This window comes from Sciurus vulgaris (assembly GCF_902686455.1).
Source record: "Sciurus vulgaris genome assembly, chromosome: 7".
NCBI classification, from domain to species: domain Eukaryota; kingdom Metazoa; phylum Chordata; class Mammalia; order Rodentia; family Sciuridae; genus Sciurus; species Sciurus vulgaris.
In genome coordinates this window covers 37,258,386-37,276,024 of record NC_136467.1, presented here as the reverse complement: position 1 = coordinate 37,276,024, position 17,639 = coordinate 37,258,386, and the positions used below count along the sequence as shown (strand labels likewise).

The 17,639-nt window shown below is 35.0% G+C and overlaps 1 protein-coding gene across 4 annotated transcripts in view; it reads right to left on the bottom strand.

The window, feature by feature from the left end:
- The window catches only part of PTPRK (protein tyrosine phosphatase receptor type K), a 561,297-nt gene that overhangs the window by 286,382 nt on the left and 257,276 nt on the right, over positions 1-17,639 (bottom strand). The gene's annotated exons all lie outside the window — the stretch shown is intronic.

Sequence of the window (17,639 nt, the reverse complement as noted above, 5' to 3'; positions counted from 1 at the left end):
CAACATTGAGCACAAGTCCTGCCGCACAGTAAGTATTGGATGTCAGTTGGCAACACTGCCATCGTGGGAAGAAAACAAAAACTGTAAAAGGCACATGCATTAAAATTAAATTCCTTTCCTTTCCCATCTCATTCTCATACAAAACCTAGACCCTCCCATTTGGAAAACAGAGAATAAATTGGTATTTCCTTTCTATAAACCTCTGTATGTCTACATTAATGTGATTTGAAGTTTTAAACATCAAATTTAGCTTTCAAAGACAGAATATGCCAATTCAAAACCTATTTTTTCTAATAGTCATTTTGAAAACAGTACAAATTTCAATAGTGAATAAATTATTCTTCTGTAGCATACACAAATATAACTAATGCTATAAACTCAACCTTCTGAGATAAAGCACATCTGCATCTCTCATTACAGTACAAGAACTCACATTGCACATATTTATAAATATATTTAGATGTGTATATATAAACATATGTATAAGAGTCAATTTAAAGCATCATCATACATTTGACCCAGTTATCCCACTCCCGGTTTTATGCCCAAGGGACTTAAAATCAACATATTACAGTGATGCAGCCACATCAGTATTTACAGCAGCTCAATTCACCATAGCTAAAATATGGAATCAGCCTAGATGCCCTTCAACAGATGAATGGATAAAGAAAATGTGGTATACATATATATATGATGGAATATTACTATATGTATAATATATATATGATGGAATATTACTATATGTATAATATATATATATATATATATGATGGAATATTACTCAACTTTAAAGAAGAATGAAATTGTGGCATCTGTTGGTAATGGATGGAGTTAGAGAATATCATGGGAAGTGATATAAGCCAACCTCCCCCCAAAACAAAGTCTGAATGTTTTCTCTGATATGTGGATGCTAATTCACAATAAGGGCAGGGGGGCGGAGGGAAGAGTAGAGTTACTTTAGATTAGGTAGAGGGGAGGAAAGGGAGAGGAAGTGGTATGGAGGTAGGAAGGATAGTACAGTGAAACAGACATTATTACCTCATGTACATATATGATTGCATGACCAATGTGATCCTACAATATGTAATCAGAAAAATGAGAGATTACACTTCATTTATGTATGATGTATCAAAATGCATTAATGCATTCTACTGTCATGTACAAATTAGAATAAAAAAAGGATCATCATTAGACATAATTGATTTCTCTCTACCCTGTGAACTTTAAACACTGTAATTGCCTGAAGGTCTCTTCTAGATCTTCTTTCTTTTCCCCATATTTTCCACACTGACAAGATTGAGGTAGATAAGCCTACAAAGAAGGGGCAGAAAAAGAAGTTTAAAGTATATAGCAATGTGAAAAAAAAAAAATGTCATGGAAGCTAATAAAAAATATTTGAAGGGCAAGAGATATTCAGGACCAAATGTTGGTCAAATACTAGGTGAGATGGAATTTTAAAATGCCCCTTATTTGTGATATTTAAACCAGAAGTGTCCACAAAAAGAACTACCTGTATGAAGTAACAAAAGAAAACCATATGGGCACTGAACAGAGTAGAAGAGTGGAGACAGAAGTTTTAAAACTCCTACAAGAAGTTTTCCTGAGGGGATAGGAAGATATGAGATCAAGGAGAGTGGTTTTTAAATTTTTGTATGCTTTTTTTTAAGATGAGAAACATCTCATCTTAAAAAAGATATTGATAATTATTGCTCAAATTGACAGGGAATATTTAAAAGTACATGAGAGAAAAATGATAATGGTCAGTGTGAGATAGGTAAGATCCCAATCTCTTGCCACAAGAGGTGTGCTACCTTGAATAAATTATGAAGAAAGGAGAAGCAGGGGGTTAGAATATGTAGGACTGGTAGATAAGTGAGTTTCTGTAATATGGCCACAATTTTCTCAGCTATGAGAAATGAACTCTTATGAAATGAAAAAGAGGAATGATTGAAGTCTGGAGAGAATCAAATGAAACAAAGTGAAAAGGAGAACAAGAAAGAAAACTGAACAGATCAACAGAGTAAGTATTGTCAGAACAACTGAAGTCAATGACTATGAATTTCTTTGGCTTAAAATCTATCATACGGTATATTTTTTTAAAACATCACTTTCTGGAATTTATACCAAGGAAAAGTGTACAGAATTAAAGGAAGTAAAGAAACAGTGAATGTATAATGAAAATAATCATGATGAAAAAAATTTTGATATAATAAACAAGCTGATAAACTGGCAAAAGACAGACAATTTGATGGACTGGAGCTCGCCAGAAAGCCGAGTAAAGGGAATACAGTAGAAAGAGAGGAGTTCATGAGTAGGAAGTGAGAGGTATACATATAAAGTTGGAACACTTGTGAGATATTACAACACCCCTTTAACCAAAGCAGCAGGTTGCTGAGGTAAAATAAGGAAGATGAACTTTGGAGGTGGTGAAGTAAACTATCAATGGACTTTCTACAATATACTGAAATCATCAGGATGATATTAGACCTTGGAATTGTAGAGATCAATGCTAAACAGTGCTGGTACCAAAGCTGATGGCAAGTAACACAAAATGACTCTAGGGACCAGTGAAATGCAATTGTAAGGATAATGATGTGGACGAAGGGGAAGAAACCAAAAGAGGCAAAGAGGTATCTCCTACCCATTGGCCTGGTCATAAGTTACAGGGTAATTAATATAGAGAAACCACAAATAGACCATGACCACAATTATAAAATTAACTATATAAATAAAATTTTGATGTTTATCACCTCTACTAAAATGTAAGGTCATTGAGGGCAGGGACTTGCCACATCATTTTTAACATCACTGAACCACAAGAATCCTGTGAAAGTCAGGGCTGGAAAGAGTGACAATGTTATAGAATACAACTATGTAATGTCAGTGGATTTGAGTTAATGGTTTTGCCTCCAAGGGAAAAAAAGGATTAGATATTTAGCCCATTTTTTACCTTACTCATAAAATTTTGTTGACATAATAAAATGACACTCCCTTGAGAAAGTTCCAGATAATTTTACCAAGCTAATTTAGAAATCATGAAAACATAATTATTTCCCTTGAATAGTTGAATAATGCCATAAGGCATAAATAAATTTCTGATGATAGGCCTCAGAAGATCTTCTATAGAGTGAGTCAAATATCAATGTGAAAACTTTTAATTCTAGAATATAATTTCTTTTCCAACGTCAATATTCTGTTTCTGTCCATGAAGGCACACAGGGCAGAGAGGTGACACCAAAGTCCAAGGTGAAACATATAGCAGCTGTCACCCAGGGTAGCTCCTCTCAGAAGCACTGTCAGTTTGGAATTCTGCTTTATCAACTGAGGATTAGCTAGGCGTGTTAGAAGAGAGAAGCTTCTCTGTGTCAGACCCCTGCATGCCAGGCTGGCCTGCCACCCGACTCATGTAATAGCTCCCTTCTAAAAGTTTAAAGTGAGAAAAGGCCTTTACTAACGGCCCGTGGGTTCTACCTAACTAATGAATTTTTTAACAACCCTCGCCTACTGGTTGTTGTTTGTTTAGTTTCTGAAGGAGATATAAACCCAAAATCCAAAGGCACATAAATAAATCACCAGCAAAGCAATGCTGAAACATTCTTTGCCTTTAAAGCTGTGCCTTGGAGTCACTAGGGGGCTCTAATTGCATGCCAACTGAATACGGAAGGCAGTTAAGACATACAATGAAGCCCCAGTTAATTCTTCATCTAAACCCTACCATGTTTCAGATTTTAGATATCTTTTAGCACCTCCATGGTATAAATGCATACGGATTCAAAATCAGTTATTTTCCTTCAGATGTCCTTTTGCTCAGAAGGACTAGTGCTATCAAAACTTCACATCAAGACTATAAAGTCATTAGGTCTTTAGATACTCTAAAACCAATGCCCTGTAACCTGAGTATGTACAGGCTTTTCACATAGTTGCAAGTATCTGCCACCCAGTGTGTCAGCTGAATTGGTTTAAATGTTGTCTCTCTCTGTCTCTTTCTCAAATACAAACACACGCGCACGCACACGCACGCACACACACACACACACACACACACACACACCTATGTATCTACCTACCTACCTATCTTAACAGGAATATAATAGTGACATGTTAATTTTAGAACTCAAATATTATGCACAGTGTCACCAAATATTCTTGGATAAAACATAAATGTATGCCATTATGAAGGTTTTTGATTACAAAACTACACTGAGGTAAGCACTGGTAAGCATTACATATTGCCTACGGGATGACAGGGGTAGCACATTAAGCAACATGGATGGCAACATTAGGTGTAACAAGACACCTGCATGTAAAACAGCAATAATCTCCATCCAACCCACAGTCCTTTTCAGAGTGATATTGTTTTGTCTGATAAACAGTAGAACATCAGTCAAAGTGTATGTGTGTCCAGTAAACAGTAAAAATGCAGGACCATATATCTAAAGGAGAAAATAAAACCTAAAAGCTTTCACACCAAAGTAGACTGTCTAAAAGAAGCTCCAAGAGGAGATTTTCAAAAAGTTCCATACTGAAATGAATATGCAAGCATGTGTATTCCTATGCTTCAAATTAGACCAGGGAGTAGGCTACCCTTAATGTGATCACAGAGGTGTCTAGAAGAAATAAACTAACAATTTCTAGAGCTCATGCTAGACTATTTTAAGTTCACAGTAATGGTCCAATAGTCACATATTAATTCTTCATTCCTAAAATCATGTACTCGTAAAAAATATCAGAGGTCTTTTTAATTTCATAGATAGTGATGCAGGTTAATATGGATCAAGAACACATGATTTTTTAATCATAATATGATAAACAGTGATCTTGATAAACTATTCCTCCCTGAAAACAAATAAGCCCAAAACCCGAACTAAAAACAAATAATATTCACAAAGTAAATCCAAGAAGTTCCATGTATTATCTGTAGCAAGATGACCCAGCTTCACCATACATGTAGAGAAGCTGACTGAGACAAGAGACCACAGTACAAGTTGTACCACCTCTCTGATCTCTTTAGAGCTCTTCCAATTCCAGTATATGCAGACAGACAGGCAAAGCATAACAATATATGCTAAATACCTTGGAAATATGTATTCAGAAATAAAATTGAAATAGGACCCACGATCCATGGCAGAGTCTCATTTATGTTAGATTTAAGTTTAGCAAAAGACAGGAAAAACCAAAAAGGCAGTTAGAAGAGGAAAATGAAACAAAAGTTTACTGAAATAAGCTAAGATCTAAAAATGCCACTAAACACATTTTTCATCCTATGGATCTGTCCTTAGATACATAAGCAAGCAACTTACACCATAAAAGGTTTTGTATAAAAATGAAAGTGGGGAAGCAAAGGGTAGCAGAAAATTCATCAGCAAAATGTCATTTCTGTATCTTTACTATCATAGCTCCACCATCTGGGTTATATTTTACAGTTACTTGTCTGAGCCAAAAATAAAAGATGACTGGTTAAGGTTTCTATTTCTATCAACATGACACTGAATTACAGTACTATTTTCCCTCACTTCCAGAGATGTGCCATTTGTCTTCCTACAATCCACAAGCAGAACCTTTTAAATTTTAGCACCAACAGTCCAATCTTACACACAGCAGAAGTAGATCACTTCACTTCCACAACTGTATCTGAAAATATGCTTTCAAAGTAAAACAGTAATTCTGCTCACTACCAAATTTAAGTGACTTTCGGGAGCATTAATTTACTATCACAAAGTTCAATTAAGAAACTCAAAATGAGTAGCCCACCCTATATGTATCATGATAGAAAATACCAATCCTCATATGAAATACAATGACAATACACACAGTAAAAAGCAAACTTTACATAAACCCAGTGATTAACTGCAACTAAAAAATTGCCATAAACTTATTAGTCTACAATCATTTCAATCTACAATAAGTCCAAAGTTCACTCAAATGCTGAACTAAAGCTGTCACATCACAAATTCAAACATGTTAATAAATGTTTTGTCAAAACCACTTATAACGCCTAAATACATCATGTGATTTAAGAATGAAGTAATTTCAAAAGTACTGTAAACTTTCTAAAATTTTGTTAGAGCTGGGGCTGGGAAAGATTTTTACCTAAAATTCATTAGAGTAATGAGTATATGTACTCTTAGTTGATTTTAGGGATAGAAAGCTCATGAATTCTTTATTTTATTTTAAAAGCCAAGGATAGTGATATCTTTGGCTAGAAGGATTAAGTGGTATAAATAAAATTATGTCTTGTATAATTTATGATGTTTCTGCTTCTAGGTAGCAAATGATACAGAACTTTTTTTTTTTTTTTTTTTTTTTTTTTGCGGTGCTGGGGATTGAACCCAGGGCCTTGTGCATTCGAGGCAAGCACTCTACCAACTGAGCTATATCCCCAGCCCCAGAACCTATTGATAAGGAAAGGTAATGAACAATATATTTAATAGTCAACTTCTACAGAAGAAAATGAAGGGAAATGTTAAAATATATCCTAGACCAGAAGAGTGTAGGCTAGACCTGCTAAAAAATGGGTGCACATATGTATTTATCTTTGTTTTTTAAAATCTACTTAAGATGAACAAATTTAAAGTATACAGTTCATTTACTTCTTTGCACAAGATCAAACATTTGGTGACATACTTAAAATATTCACATGTATAAATCTTTAAGAATTTAAGAATCTTTCTTGCTAAAAATTTTGAGTCAAAAAATTGATATCTAGAATATTTGAAGGTGTGAAGTTAGACGAAGAAGAAGAGGAAAAGAAGGAGGAGGAGGATATCCTTTCCACATACAAAGTGGACATTAGTTTTGAATTACACTCATGACCTATCTGAATATCTGGCATTCAATAGAAAACGGGTGTTTGAGGCAAAGGATTTAAGAACTTAAAAAAGTAAAAAGAAAGAAATCTTTGGAACTCTTCCTACAACTGCAAAGGCCTGAAACCACATTTGTGTATGTATATGTGTGTGTGTATATTTTTTTAATGCAACCAATTCATAGATCAGTTTTGTTACTCAAGTAAAACAAAATGGAATGATATAAAACTGAGCTTTAAAGATAGATGGGGAGAGATAATGAATTTGGAGATTAGAATAGGAGAGGAGAGAAAGCCTTACTTTTATTGGAAGGATTTGGTTATAAATAAGGGAAAGTAAGAGATATAATCATCAAAGGCTTCCTTTACTTTATGAAGAGTATAAAGAACAGAAACCAATTTAAAGTGGATTGGGGGACCTAAAAGAGATTGTCATTTAAACGATTCTAATATCTGAAAATCAAAGGCCATTTCCACAGACATTAGGAGATATTTACCCTACTTAACCTTTACACAAATACTACAAATTGGCATCAACATAACGACAAATAATATAGATGTTAAAGGTTATAAAATACCATAAGAGACACTAAATTAGATATTCTGAAAATGCATTCCTGGCACTAGAAGCTGTAGCAGCACCTGGGAACTTCTTAGAAATACTGTGGGTGCCTGGACATGCTGGAGCATACCAATAATCCTAGCAGCTCAGGAAGTTGAGAGAGGAGGATCACAAGTTCAAGGCCAGCCTCAAAGCAATTTAGCAAGGCCCTAAGCAACTTAGTGATATACTGTCTCAGAATAAAAATAAAAATTAAAAGAAGGCTGGAAATGTAGCTTAGTGGTAAATAGCCCCTAGATTAAAAATCCCCATTCCCTCCTCAAAAAAAAAAAAAGGGGGGGGGGGAAGGAGGAGGAGGAGGAGAAGAAAAAGAGGAGGAGAAAGAAATAATAATAATAATAATAATAATGTTGTCAGTGGGACCCAGTGATCGACATTCTCACTGACCTGCCAGGTAGTCATAATGCACAGCACTCATCCCAGTTAGATATTATATAATATTCTTTGAAATGCAGTTGGAGGAACTGGTCATAATAACCAGTCTTCTTTCATCAATACCTTTTTCTTTGCATGAAAAAAAATTAATCTATAGGTGGATTCATGGGTTTTCTTCAATAGATACCCAGCTAAAACAAAAAGATAAGCCTGTATAAAATACTAATTTTGAAATATTTAAATAATTGGTCACTTGTTCATCAAAATGTATGGAGTGCCTAATATCTGATAACAAGAATTACCTAATTTTTGGTTCCAGTCCCAAAGAGAGTCACAATATGGCAGAAGAGGTTGACATATTAAAAACTGACTGAATTGTACATCTGTGTGATAAGGCAGAGCTAGAGAAGTGAGAGAGTTCAGAGGAGAGAGAAGATGACTCCCCTGGGGGTAAAGCAAAATACTTCAGACATGCTTATCTTAAAGTGATTCTCTAGTCAAAAGAAACATCCTTCACTCACCAAGCGTTTGGTGAGCACACACTAAATATTCCACCACTGTAATAGAAGGATGGATAGAACACAGAGTCACAAGTTCTAGGGGGTGGGGGCAGGGTCAAGACCTATGATATATGTAGAGTACAGAACACAGCAAAGAGTTGTTGAGCTACTTTCTACTGGGAAAGCAGACAGTGATGGACAAACAAAATTATTCAGAGCAGAGTTTTGAAACACAAGGCAAACACAATACAGATCACAAGGGGTTCATTTACGAAAACAAAACAGTTGGAAAAGGCATGCTCAGCAGCATAGTTGGGAAGAACAGAACAGAAGAGAAAGGCTGGGGAGACAGGAGGATGGATCTGAATCTTCCAGAGTTTTATGCTTAAAGCTGGAGTCTCTCCTTTATTCCATCAGCACTCTTAACACATTTGAAGGACTACACAACTGGGATAATGTGACTGACTTGCACTTTAAAAACATTAGCGTGGTAGCCACAAACAACTAAAGGACTGGGAACCCATGAGAAAAACCCATCTAATAGCATACCTGAACATACTGGGATATTAGTTAAGATACATTTATTGTACACCAACAATGTACAATAATGGAAGTTTAAGTTACAATTAAATTGCAATCATCGATGTATTCATGGTGATCATACATGCATTAGTATGTCACCAGGTAAACATATGTGTGTGCATGTATGTGTTTTTTCTTTTAAATCCAAAATTTGATAACAAAGCAACAAATGCTTAAGACAAATAACTAAACATTTCAGACAGATTTTATTTAAAGTTAATTTGAGACTTAAAGCTATAAACATTGTCTTCATCCTAAGATTTATTAAGAGTGAGTGAAGTTGGTATAATAAAATGCCAACATTTTACTCCCTTCACTTTATGTTATATCCAATTGTCAGAGAAAAGTGGCAAAAATTCATCCCTAATTTTCTCTGTATTTCATATCACCAAAAAAATCAACAGGACTTACTGAACTAATCCAATTCAAAGTTCCAACTCTCAAAAATATGAGAGTTCTCTTATTAGTAAACAGACCTAAATATTACTGTCCATAAGTTCATAAACAATCTCAGCAGGAGGAAAAACTGTTCAGAAATCAATTAGGACCACTAAGAATTAATTAAACAGGGCTATTTGAGGAAATACATTCAGGTAGGAGACTGGAAATAAAACCATTTCCTTTACATTTAAACTTCAATTTTATTTTTTAAATAATGCTTTAAAAATGAACTATACTATTTTTAGTATGTAAGAAAATTAGGATTATATGAAATATTAAAATTTTTATAAGAACCAATACATAAGTTTAAGTCAAGCAAGGTAATAATTAAAACCTCCATTTGACTATATTAGAAAGATCAAATATCTTACATACTCAATGATACCACAGAGTTGGGTATGCACTTTTTCTAAGACCAGTTTGCTGTGAAAATAGCCTGTCAATGGAAAGAAGGGAAGCTAGGAACATCACAGGGAGACTCATGTTTGAGGTGGGAAACTGCAGGATCCTGCACCACACAATGCTTCCAACAAGATTTCACATCACGAAATAAAATTGTAATAGCTATATGGCACCTTGGAGTAAGGAGAGAGGGCTGTGCATAGTTCAAAGCTGTCATTCATTACCCGTGTTGTCCCCAAATCAAACCTCTTTACACCTGTAATAAACCTGCCAGGAATGCCGGCATAAAGCACTAACCATGGGTGTGAGAAGGCGTCAGATCAGGATAGGTGGCTTACATACAGGATGTGGAGAGGAGAGCTTTTCACAACATACTACTTAAAGAAACAAAAACATTATGTATTCCTGTTTGACTATCAAGCACATACACAGATGCCTCTGCATGCACACATACACATTTATATCCAGTGGGACACGCATCAAAATATCAGTAACCACCTCAGCAGAGAAAAAGGTTGCGGGTACCTATCACTTTCTGTATTGTTCTGCAACTATTTTACAATTTAAAACAAGTTCACACTGGTTTAGTAAATGAGAGGTGGGATGTGTATGTGTATGTGAGTGTGTGTGTGAGAAAGTTTAAATAGTATTTTCCTCCTATCAAAATAAAATGTCCTTTCAACCAAATTCTCAAGATTAGAGAAAAAGAAAAATTGAAGGTATATTTTAGAAGAATAGTTCATTGTTTTCATTTATTATTTAAAATCATAAATCCTTAGGGAAGTACCATAAACGGTCTTACTACTTTTCTAGCATTTAACTTAAAACATGATCCTTCCCGTGTCATTTTAATGAAGTTAAAATAAGCAAAGAATATGACTTGCTTCTGTAACATATAAGAACTTGTCCATGCAATTGCTTTATGCATATATATGTGTGTGTGTGTGTGTGTGTGTGTATATATATATATATATATATATATATATATATATAAAGCAAATGGGCAACATGGATATAATTTCATTTAAAAAGGATTTAAAGCCCAACAAATGGTAGTTACCTGGAGGGAGGGTTTTTGTGAAAGGGATAGAGTGATATGAAGGAAGAATTACACTTTTAACTTTATTGATGTCCATATCTGAATTTTTATATATAAGTAACAATATAAAATGTATAATGTAGAAAATATTTTTAGGCAGAGTATATTGATAGTCTCTGGATTACACTTTTGATGACATGTCTTCCTTGAAAAACATTTTTTGAATTCCACTTTTCATTTTGAAAAAAGGAGATTGTATGTTATATTAAATGTCACAGAACGGGCTTAGGGCAGAGCAGTGACATAATCTGAATTATGATCTTAAGAAGCTTATTCTGAGGACTGTGAAAAGAAGTGGTTTCTGGGAGAGCAAATGCCAGAAGCAGAGTCAATAATAAGGAGACCACTGCCGTTGTGAATGAAAAGAAGATGGCATTACCTTACGGGGATGGCCAAGGGAGTGGAGAAAATGGCCTTATCTTTGCTATGTCCAATATCTACCATAGCAAGTGGATGCAGTGTGCCTTCCATAAACACATCTTCAGGTAAGAGGGAGAAGAAGGGAAGCCAGCCAACTGGAAGACTGGGCTCACTTGACTGCTTTTCTAATTTGAGTTGGAGAAGTAGACCATTTCTCTTGGAAATGCTTGTATAATGTCCATTTCTAAAAGCAGTTGATGGTTCCCCTAAGATATTAAAGATTTATAAAATCACCATTACAACAAATTTGGAAGCAAGTGAGGTGAAAATTATTTCAAAACAAACTACTTTATCAGTTCAATTTCATTATTAAAGCATGCTGTCACTGAAATTTGAAATGCTGGAAGGTATTGGCAAAAGAATTTGAGCAGAGCCACTCTAAAGGTACTTAAGAAATACTTTAATAGTCCAATATTGAATGGTACAGTTCTCCTCTAAAACCCCCCCCCAAAATTAATCTAAATTACTAAACTGATTTGCATTCCCTTGCTTTTTCATCTCTCTTTTAGTTATAAGCTGATGTTTCTACTCAGTATTTCATCCTGACCCTGGATAGCAATATATATATATATATTTTTTTTTTAACCTCTCTTGATCCATCACTCTGTCAAGCCTCTGAATTTAATTTTATATTTTACCTGCCCAAATATAAATTCTATCTTGTCTTTATTTTTTCCTATATCAAACTCAGTGCTTAAAATAAAAATTTCAAAAACTACTGCAATTCCTACTGAAAACTGTACCACTCATGGCTTTATTTTTTCTGACTCAGAGGACTAAAGATGTAAAAGTGGGAAGTCAATATTCATACAGATTTTTCAATAGTTCACATGGATTTGAAATTTGAGGGTAATGTTTTTAGGGGGAAGAATGTTAAAAACAACAAATTTATAACAGTTATTTTTCCAAGCTAGTCCTTAAAATATTGTAGTACATAATATAACTTAAACAGTATACTAGAAATATCTCACAGATTCATTTTTATTATATTTTCTTTATGAATTACATTGTCATCAACTATGAATGAGGAAGGTGCTTAAAACACAGTAAAATCTAGCCACATGTATATAGTTATTGAAGGATAGATACTGTAGGTATAAAACTTCCCAGTCTATATAGCACAACTGGCCTATAAAATTCCTCGCCACAATGGAAATGTTCTGTATCCATCCTACATAATGATTTCTAGCCAGAAGCATGTGGGCACTGAGCATTTGATATATGGCTAGTGTGACTGAAGAAATGAATTTCTAATTCAACTTATTTAAATTAAATTTAAATTATCACAGCTAGCCAGTGGCTATCTTGTCCAACAGAAGACCTTTGAAATATGAATTTCATCAAATTTGTGAAACAGTATTTAGGATACAAATTAGTGATTATGAAATCAAACATTAAAAAAGGGGGGGACTGGTATGTCACTACAGATTTCCATATAAGTATAATATAAATTCCCTAAGAGTCAAAAATATAGGTTCTACTCTTAAAGACAACTTCAAGTTGGACTCTTACATGGTGGACTAATTATTTCATAGCACCAGCAAGCAAGAGTGACATGACTAAGTTTAGAATCCAATACCAGGAGTTACTCAGCCTGAGAAAAGTCTCTCTCCGTGTACGAATTATGGAACAAATCAAGTGTGGTTTATGTAGATCAAGAAATGCTGGATGACTTGCCATTACAGTCAAATACTACTTTCCAGGTTTGGATTTCATCCCAATTTTCTGGATGACAAATCAAACAGCATAGTGAAAATGATATTGCAACTCAAAATTGTTCATACACCAATTTTATGTCCAGTTTCCAACATGTTTTCTCCCTAGATTCAAATAGTGTAGGCAAACTGAAGATTAAATTACTGAATCCAAATAACTTCACAACAGCGAAATGTATTCTAAATTATATTACTTAAAAGGGAGTATTTATCTTAAGGGAATCAGATTAAAAATCTTAATTTAAAATACAAACCCTGATACTAAGTTCTGTTTTTTCCCCCAAGAGTGAGTTCTTCTGAAGAGTATTTGACTCCCCACATACAAAAAGAGAATACTAAATTCCCAAAGAAAATAATTAGACTGTTTATTTGCTTAAGTTATCTTTAACAAAGGTAAATCCTAAACTAGACCTAATTACAGGGGTATGGAGGGGGTTGGGAGCCAGAAGAAATGAGAGAGGTATAGGAAATGATATGTCACGTTTTCCAAAATCAACTAAACTCAGTTGCTTTGAAAAAATCAGTTGAAGACTAGGGACTTAGATAACAGAAATGCCTATATAACACACGTCAATGTAAAGTGTATGTAAAGCATTTACAACACATTAAAAGTCTAGTTTATGAAATTTTTAAAATTAAATGATTTTTTGTTTGTCTTTTAAATAAGAGGCTGTTACTTCTTCCTTCCAAAAATTTGGAGCTGAGTCCCGTGAAACAAGGAGAAAAAAAATGTTCTAAGTACTTTACATTCTAGATAATTCACAAACGACTCAGCCAATCCTCCTTCAGTGTTTGCTGAGAAGTGGCAGACCCTGCCCTACAAGAGCCCACTGCCTATAGACACCCAGATCTGAAGAGAGCCCCAAAAACAAGTGAGAGAAGAGCAGTACTGAGAGTGACAGGCTTCCCTCCATCCCCAAAGTAAGGGGAGCCAACACTTGGCCCACAGGAACCTTCTAGGGGCCACAGAGAAGAATGAATCTAAAAGAATTACTCAACAGGATTGGGGTGCATGTGCAAAGGGAAAGCAATCATTTTGCTACCAGATAAATGCTCTATGAGACAGTCTTGGGAGAACTTGGAACATTTTTTTTTTTTTTTTTAATGAAGCAGCAGCTCCTTTCTCATTGTGGAGATTGTTAAGGGAGGGACACATTCAGTTGTAGCCTGTAGCAGGAGTACCAGAAGAGAATAAAATGCAGTGAGCCCAATAGTTTTACTAGTAAATGTTCAACAAATGACTGGAGGTAAGTAAGACAACACATCATGATTTGTGGCACCATGGTACGAAGGTCATCTTGGCCAATTTCAAGCCATCATTATGAAGGCAGTAAATGTGCTATGGGGAGAGGTATATAGCAACACCCTCCTATCTGGTATTTTCCAGCATAAAAATACAACATATGTAAACCACAAGCAAATACATAGATAGCAAACTAAGAAGCAATAAGTCTTAAGTATTTATTACTTTGTTTCAAATATAATCTTTTGGATTACTCATTCAGCAATGAATGTATTAACAGCAAGATCAAAAATACCTCAAAAAGTATCAGCCAGCTCTCTTGAGCCAATACAAGCCAGGTGAGTGGATGGGAATTTCCCTGTAGTCCTGGATAAACAAAGGAGGTTCATTGGTCTCTACCTGGAAGAGCACCTTGTAGAGGTGATGCTATGTTTTTCAGCCTGGCCATGCAGCATTGAAATGAGAGACACTTCTCTTGGAAAAGTCAGAGGAGGGGAGAACTCTGGTCTGGCAAATGAATAGCTACATCTACCCCATGGGATCCTTGAGGATGATAGTAGGTCCTGGTGTGAGAAGAATAACCTGCCCAGTAAACCATACCATCAGCTATAGGAAAGCAGCATACCATCAATGGAGTTTGCAATGAAGCTAAAAAACTACAAAAGAAGAAAAGACAGAGCAAGGTCCAGGGGTCCTCCACATATCTGATCCAGCTAAGGAAGAAGACACCTGCCTTCTTTATGCTGGTTTCCAGGCTCAGTCCTGGGTAGGAGAAAACAGGAGAAAGAGCTGTCTACATATTGAGTCCCCTTCTTCATCAGTCAAGCTGCAAGTCCAGGTGACAAGAGGGGCAGGGAATGTGAAATAAGAGTATTTAGATTTAAATCTAATACAACTAAATTTTAATAGCCAAGATGAGCCAAACTATCCAATCTGTCTAATACATTGTTAAGAATCAGGGAAGAGTTAATCGGGAAAGTGAAATTGAAAATAACAGCTGTTATTAGGGAAATAGGTTACATCCTTCTTGATTTGAAATGACCAAACTGGCAAAATATATGTTGAAGGTGTTATTATTTAGAATATTGTGCTCAGTATACCACTGCTAACAATAAAGTTTTAAATAAACAAAGATAAGGGTCTTTTGTTTTTAAGTAAGCAGTTTGCTATTTTGAATACTGATATCATGAAAATGATGACATGTCTATATATATGCATATACATATATATAAATTGTTATTTTCCTGGGGGCATTTTCCATCATTGATTTATATCAAAAGCAAAGAGCTATGAAGTACTTGAAATAAGCAAGTCATCATCATTAAAAGTAGTAACGCTACAGTTAATACAGATAGGTCTTTACAGTTTAGAAAGTACTTTAATGCAAATTATTTCCTTGGGTCCCAACAAAAGACTTAGGTAGGTAAATTAGACAGCAATAGTCAGTCACATCTTGTAAATAATAAAAATGAAGCTGAGAGAAATTTGACATGCCCACTTCAAAGTCAAAGTTTGAATATTCTTGAAGTCCTGTATAGTCAATTACCCAATACACCTTGTTCTATGTACATATCAATTCTATCACAACCAACTACATGACTGAGTACTGATTTGACTAGTGTAAGTATTGTAACTAATGTGTACACATTCTTCTGGGTGAAACAATTTCTTTATAACAAAATTTCAATTTTTAGGAAATTACAAATATTAGCAGATCATATTTTTTGTTATTCATATATAAACAAACAGATAATGGTGACCATGTACTAGAAACTACTCCAATTGTTTAAAAATATTAGATAGTTTGATCCTCATAGTAGCTATGTGAGTTAGGGGCTATTATTGCTGATGAAGTCATAACAGCAAAGAGAAGTTTCTTTCCCAAGGTCACGCAGGTACTGAGTGGCTGCTTCAGGATTCAAACCCAGATGAAAGGCTGGCACTACAGTCCAGCCTGCCCTTCAGCGTAAGTCTTGCTGTGAAACACCAAATGTACACAAATTTATCAATGATTTCACCTTTGGAGAGTATCCTGAACTACAAATTAAAACATAAAGGTGTATTTTAATTTCTAAGGTGGTACTGAATTTATTTAAGTCTTTTAGATGGCATGTTATTGACATTTAGAATATTTAAATTAGCACATACTGTCATCTAAATGTTTATGTCCCCTCAAAATTCACATGATGAAATCCTAACCTCCAAGGTTATCAGGAGTGGGGCCTTTGGCAGGCAATTAGGTTATGATCCACCATCAAAGGATCATATAAAAGAGGTGCCAGAGAGACCTTCCTGCCTCTGCCATATGAGGTCACAGTGAGAAGATGCTATGGACCAGGAATCAACTCCTTAGCAGACACCAAATCTGTCAACATCGATTCTGGGCGTCACACCTTCCAAGACTGTGAGATATTTGTGTTGTTTATAAGTTACCTACTTTGTGGTATTTTGTTATCACCTGAAGGTACTGAGATAGCAAATGAATTTTCCTGACAGAAAGTGTGATAGGAGGTTGTAGAAACAGAACAAGAATCAATCAAGGCTGACTGTGCAGAGGAGAGGCAGGCTCTGAAGAGACAGAAGGACACAGATGTGTTATTATTTGAACTATGAAGAATATTTGTATATGGTGCACAATGCTCATTGCATAGCAAATACCTAAAAAAATGTCTGTTTCTCTTTACTTTCTAGGGGCCCAGAGGTAATTGAGGGTATGGGGTAAATGGGTTAGTTGGGTCCAAGTTGTAATCCTGGTCACATTATTTACAGTTTTGTAATCACTAATCTCTTCCTTTGTGAAATTTAGTCATTGAACCATAATGCCTAAGATCTTTCCCAGAATCATGATTCTATGTTACTCACACCAAAGGCAATAAACATAGTCCTAAGACCAAGGAATTGATAACACAGTCAAGAACATGAGACACCAAAAGAAAGTCTTCACCACCACCCTACCGGATGCCAGAAACAAAACAAACTCATGCTAAGCCTCTCTCAGTTCAGAGAGTTTTATGTACTTCCTGAAACTATGTTTCCAAGCTTGCCTAACCAAGAGAGAACTTGCAGGTCAAATAAACAAGAACACAAAATTAAAGTGAGATGTATAGGAATGTAGAAGAGTGCTTTCTGGGAAAAAAAGATTGCTAAGCAATATGGATGAAAATTTTTCTCATTTTGTTATAGCAATAATCAAATAGCACTATGAAACACTGTATTATTTATTTACATGGAATATTATGTTACTAATCTTATAACAATATTACAAAATCATATAGTTAATTAAATGCTAATTTTGACATTTCAGTTGTCACCAACAGGCAAAAACAAAAATACCCACATATTTATGTACACACAGAAATTAACAAATCAGTATCATTGATGAGTCAGAAGGAAGCAAACGGAAAAGAGGAGAGTTTGTGATTCATCTACAAGTCA